Source organism: Pleurodeles waltl, chromosome 6 (assembly GCF_031143425.1).
Source record: "Pleurodeles waltl isolate 20211129_DDA chromosome 6, aPleWal1.hap1.20221129, whole genome shotgun sequence".
NCBI lineage: Eukaryota > Metazoa > Chordata > Amphibia > Caudata > Salamandridae > Pleurodeles > Pleurodeles waltl.
The window spans coordinates 1,575,817,635-1,575,823,681 of NC_090445.1; positions in this window are offsets into that span (position 1 = coordinate 1,575,817,635).

A 6,047-nucleotide genomic window follows, 5' to 3' on the forward strand; every position below is an offset into this window, starting at 1 on the left:
GATTAATTCAACCACTCCACCCATCACTTTTTTGTATACCTCAGTGTGCATTAGGGCCAATTGCACACTTGCTCCACCACTACCCAGTAGGGCCTATAATAAAAGCTGGATAGTGGCATTTGAGGGCACCCCTGCAAGCAGAGCTTAGTGGTAGACAAATCATGAGGCCAGCACAGGAGACAACTTTCCATGGCGAACTATGGCAAGTGGTTGATTGTTCAAATCTACCTAACTCACAGGACCTATTGAATCTCTTAGGGAGATTGGATGTCTTTAGTGTGTCGATTTCAAATGTTTCAGCCCAGGCCTTTTAATTATGTTAATTTAAATGACCACAGAGCTAGTACTTAAATATTTTGTTTCTATCAGCCCTCTTGTTCCTAATGATCGCCATTTTCTCCGATCTTTAATTTATCTTTTTTCTAACCTTGACTTAATTTCCTGGTGTTTAATGATTTTCCTTCCCTCGCTGCCATGCAAGGAGTAATCACTAGGATTGTGGCCTTCATCGTATGACATTTTCCTGAGCTAACATGGCAGTTTATTAGTCTACGTTTCATATTTTGGCAGTGACTGACGTTCTAATATTAGCTTCATTTTCTATAATTTTGTGTTAGTCTTTGGTACAGGACACTGTCTAATCCCCACGAGGTTTGATCACAGGCGTGAATCCTGTATGACTTCCATAACCAGCATCCCTTTGCAAAGACTTTGGGGCCTAGTTAAGAGCTTTGCCCTGCAGTTTATTTACAATACGGCTTTAAGCCACTTTTTGTGGCTTAACGCCACTTTGTAAATATGGTCCCTTCACACACAGCCATTTGGCATTCTGCAGAAGCAATAGAAAGAGCAAAATGTCAGAAATTATTGTTTATGTGCGGAAAGGTGTCCCTTCGTGCACATAAACAATCATTTCAAAATGATTCTTTGGCACTTATGTGTGTGCTGCATTCTGGAGCACAAACAGACATGCCAAATCACCATTAGCGATTGTTCATGTGTGGGAAGAAACAACCCCCTCAACGCAGACATCCTTTCATGATGGTGGAGGGATGCTTGTGTTGGTGCTAGGCAGCTCAATTTAGCGCCAGCGCAGGAGGAAATGCAGGGGTGTGCCGTATTCTACTAAATACCTCGCATCCCTGTGTTTCTGAAGTGACGCAGAGTGGCGCTGCCAATTTTGGCGCAGTGTGACTCTTTTTAGTAAATCTGTCTCTTTATTTTTCATGGACTCTGACCCCTAAAGTGGCTGTGAAGCACCCTTAAAGTGACAGGTAGCCACTTTACTGAAACACCCATCTAAGCAAATTATGATTTTTTACCCAGCATCAAACTGGCTTCTACCGTGTTTCATGCTATGTACAAGTCTTGTGCGTCAGGAGTTTGACGTGGCTTTCATTTAAGGAACTACATCAAGAATGGTTTGCTTTTCAATTTAGAAACAATTGTTTTTCGAAGTACTAGAAGTCTATAGTTTTCCAACACAGGAGACGTGGAAGCAAGAGACGTTGTGTGTTCTGAAAAAAATAGGGAACCCTGAAAGAGCACATAAAAAGCTTTGACTATGACATTGGAGAAAACAAGGAGACACCATTAAATTAGATATCTGGAGCAACTGACATTGTTGTGTTCAACATAGCAAATAAATAATTTTAAAAAGTATGTATTATTGCTGTTAAAAGAATATCATGGGAATGGTTGTTAGACAGGTACATGTTAATGTAATGTGGTTGGCCTCCATCCACTTTAATTTTTCTGTTTTAAAATAGGGTGCATGATCTATTGCCAAGTATCCAGTGGACAAGAAAAGAGGTGAAGGTGCTCCTAAACCTGAACCATGGTATCACATAAAGACCTGACCTAAGTACCAGAAAGTGCCTGGCACTCTTGGGCCCAGATTTATGAGAAAATTAAGGAGCGCAATGCTGTGCCAAATTTGGCAGTGGCGCCCTCTGTCATTTTCAAAATGCAGCTATGTGTCATATTTAATAGAATATGGTGCATCCCTGTTTTGCCCCCTGCGCCGGTGCTAAATTTTCTGCTTCGCGCCAATGCAGCCACCCTTGTGCCATGGTTCAAGGATGGCTGCACTGCGGGGGAGATTGTGTGCAGGAAGGGACACCTTCCTGACCAAAAACAATCTTCAATGGCCTTTTTCTCTTTGTTTGTGTGCTGCAGAATGCAGCACACATAGAAAGAGCAAAAAACAAGCAGAAATATAAGCATTTCTCCTCGTTGCGCCATGCTAACGCCACCTCTGAGGTGGTATTAGATTTTGGCACTGCCTCAGGTTTACAAAAACTCGTAAATCTGGGGCAGCATCAAAATGCAAAGGATGTTGCTGTGGCATGCCCACAGCTGCACCCATTGCATGCCCCTTCCACGCAAAGTGCTGCATGTGGGGGGGCTGTATTTACAAGGTGGGGTTAGGCTACAAAAAGTGGCTTACTGCCACCTTGTAAATACGGCGCAGTGCTTAGGGCCACCAGAGCATCACTGAAAGTGACGTTCCGGTGGTGTTAGGGCCTTGTAAATCTGGCCCTTGGTTCTATGGTAGGCAGATTACATCTTTGTCTCCAATATACCAGACAATGCCTAACTCTGGTCTTCCTCTCTCTGCAATAAGGGCTCCCAAGAGATTGACTGGAGAGAGAGAGAGAAACATGGACAGAGGCAGCAGATCATGAAGGGCAGGTGATAATCGTTCTACATTACATTGGTTACAATGGTCCCAGGGAAGCTTCAGAAATAGGAAAAGTAACTTCTACACTCCTCCATTCTCCACTTAGTGTTCCTGGTTCCATGATCAGCATTAGCCGTATTACTCACCTTTCGGTTAACACTATCATATTGAGGGAGACTGTTTTTCCATTCCATTCAGTCTGGGGCCAGAGCAATGTTATTGTGGAGGGGAGAAGGAGGAACATGTTAGGTTAACTACAGAGGCTAAGGCAGCACATGCATTTTTTTGTTTTTGTTTCTCTTTCCTTTGTGACATAAGCAGAGTGTGCTGCAAGGAGATGGTTATGCTCTGGTTTCAAGAGGCACATGTGGATACGGGAAAGGAAATAGTAGACCAATGAGAGAAATAAGAGAAATAGAAAGTAAACAAGACAGGCAAATAGGTGGAAATGTCAATTAAAAATTGCAGTGGTGAGGTGCATCCAATCCTGGCAGTGCATATAGTAGATAATTACAGCTACACTGCCCATTTCAGGCACTTATAGTTTTTTGACTGTGTCTACCTTGTTCCTCCAGTGAATTGGACATAAACATGTTTACTAAGCCTATTGTATCCATTGCTTTGTCATGAGTCCAATCTCCAGAGAGGTACATATTCCATCAAACAAAATGGTGCCTCTCAAGGTCCCTTCTTGTGGGGTGATGGATGGGGAGAATGGGCAAAGGTGCCAGACTGGAGAGAATGTGGGTATGGTTAAAGTTCAATCTTTCATCTAGTAAAGTTTTCTCTCTGTTGCATCACAATTGATTACTAATGAAAAAAATAGATTATAGCCAGGGTTCATAGGGGGAGTGGTCAGGATGGCAGACAGTGAGGGGAAGGTGAGGTTGTCCTTGTGGTAGATAAGACATGTATAGTCAGACAAGCCTCTCTAATGGACAGCCAGTTATTTAAAGTCATAGCTTACAATGTGACTTACAATGTGTCTTTTAGTGAATATTGAAGCTGAATGTTTGGAATTCATCAAAGACTATGGGACAGAGATATTTTTTTATCATATCTTTCCTTTAACAAAGAATAATCAGGACTATCAAGAATAATAGTCAGCCTCCAACGTGAGGATCATCAATTTTCCTTTTCAGGATTAAGGGATACCTGAGTGCTTGAAGCAGGAATATGTCATTGTTCTAATGGAAATGTTACCCCAGGCCCTTCAAACAGCTAGATATCATCCATTTGTTGTTGCCCTACATCTTAGCAAAAATTGAGGAGAAGGTGGTGACACACCAACTGTCCAAACACACCAAAGCCCACATGTTGCTGCTAGACAGTCTGGTATCCACCTGAGTATGCAGGCACAGCTTTCCTTATTGGATGTGAAGGAACAGTCGTTGTGGAGGCCAATGAGGGCTTCTGGAGAAACTGGACCTGTTGGCAGTGTTTCATATCATCCATCATTATCTTGTGTTAAATCGTTCAGTTAAATTGGCTGGACCCTGACTGCTCGATTGAGTGTTTCTAGGATTCTTTGACCAACAGAGCTGGAGAAGGTAAGTGTTGATGCATATTAGCTCCATTGTGTTAAGTAACCTGTTGGGTGCCACAGGGTTCTTCTCCTTCACCACCTTGTTTTACATCCACATGCAACCATTGCATGAACTTTATAGGATCTTTAGGGGCAGCAAGATTCCCACATCAATGGTGAAGACTCACAGCTATTTTCCACTTGGAAGTTAACTTTAGTCTAGACTCTTGGAAACTCAGTGGTTGAATTGGCCTAACCCAGGTCTGGATGGGGAATATTTGGCAGACATTGGACAAGGCCAAACAGTTGAGTATCAGCTACAGATACATCATTCACAACCATTGTTCAGACTATAGCTCCTTTTTAAATAAAGAGTACATCAATCCTGATCTCTAAGAATGTAACGATGCTGGGCTTTCTGTTTGACCCTTGAATGTCTTCTTAAAAAACATGCAGCCACTCTACTCGCTTATCTTGAAGCTGCTTCATTCCTAGATGAAGAAGCCCGAGTCTTGAGGGTTCTTGCAATCGTTGGCTCTCATATTGATCATGGTTCTTAGTTTCTGGCATCTGCTGCAAGATTGGTGAAACGGACACACTACATTCAGAACTATGCTGTATTCTGGCCATCAAGCATTAATTTTTAAGTTTTCCAGGCTTCAATGTCTTTATAAGAGCAGAAAGCTTCTGTTGCCTAATCTATCAAAAAAATGTAGCTATGAAAGATTTTATTTATCATCTTCGAACACTGCAACTGAACTATCTCCTGGATGCTGGTTCGCACCACTGTAAGGAACAGAAGAAACAACGTTCATGATTAGTGTACTGTATACTTGGGCATCACATTTCTTTTCCCATATGCTCTTTTCCATCCAGCTTATTCATAAAGAAACAGATTTTGTGATTTCAAACTAAACATTTTATTCATTTAATGAACTTATGAATGTGTGAAGATTGAAAGAATATACTTTACAACATGGACCATGGTTAAATGTTCCAAACAAGCTTTCACAGTTATTCATAATATGTTGCTAACCTAGGTCACTAAATACGAGTAAGTAAAATATGTGCTTGATGGTGCATTATTCAACTAAAGCCTACAGTTATTGTGCCTTGTGCTTTTTCAGCTACTAAGAAAGCACAGAAAGGAAAACTAAATCCATTTCTCTCTTGTTTTCAGGCCTAAAGGTTAAATTCTTCACTCAAAGTTTTGTTAATTAGAAAACACCCTCCAAACAGAGGTAGCATTTAGCTCCTTCACCCCTTTTTGGATGCAGCACATTGGAGATGGGTGTGACTTACATTTGCGCTTCTTCCCATAACTGATAAATGTCAGTGTCTTTTAAGTGATGGAACCATAATGTCCATTGAACTGAAGTTTAAGCATAAAATCACTTTCATGTGAGACCGTTTTTAAAAAATAACTTTTCACTATTGGAGGGGATTATACTGTTTTAAAGGGCAAACGTTTCACTTTCACTTGTGTATTTTATTGTGCAGGCATCAATGTATGCCAACAGCATTTCATAAGGGACAGAGAAGAAAGACGAATCAAGATTCAGTGTAAAGATGGAGAGTTCATTCTGCGCTAGTCAGACGAGCAGATCAATATGGAGAAGAATATTTCTGCAGAAGGGCTACATCAGAACAAGCTGTTGCTGTCACTGTTAAGTTACTATGGTGCTGGGATGGATGAAGTACACAAATCTGCAAGGGTAAAGCCGGGAAGAAAATAATAGGCACATTACCTAAACTATAGTTTGAAGCTGTCCAACGAAAATGTAGTAAATCGTCTTTGCATTTTTATCCTGTATGCTTCATAAAGAAAGTAGCAGCCAG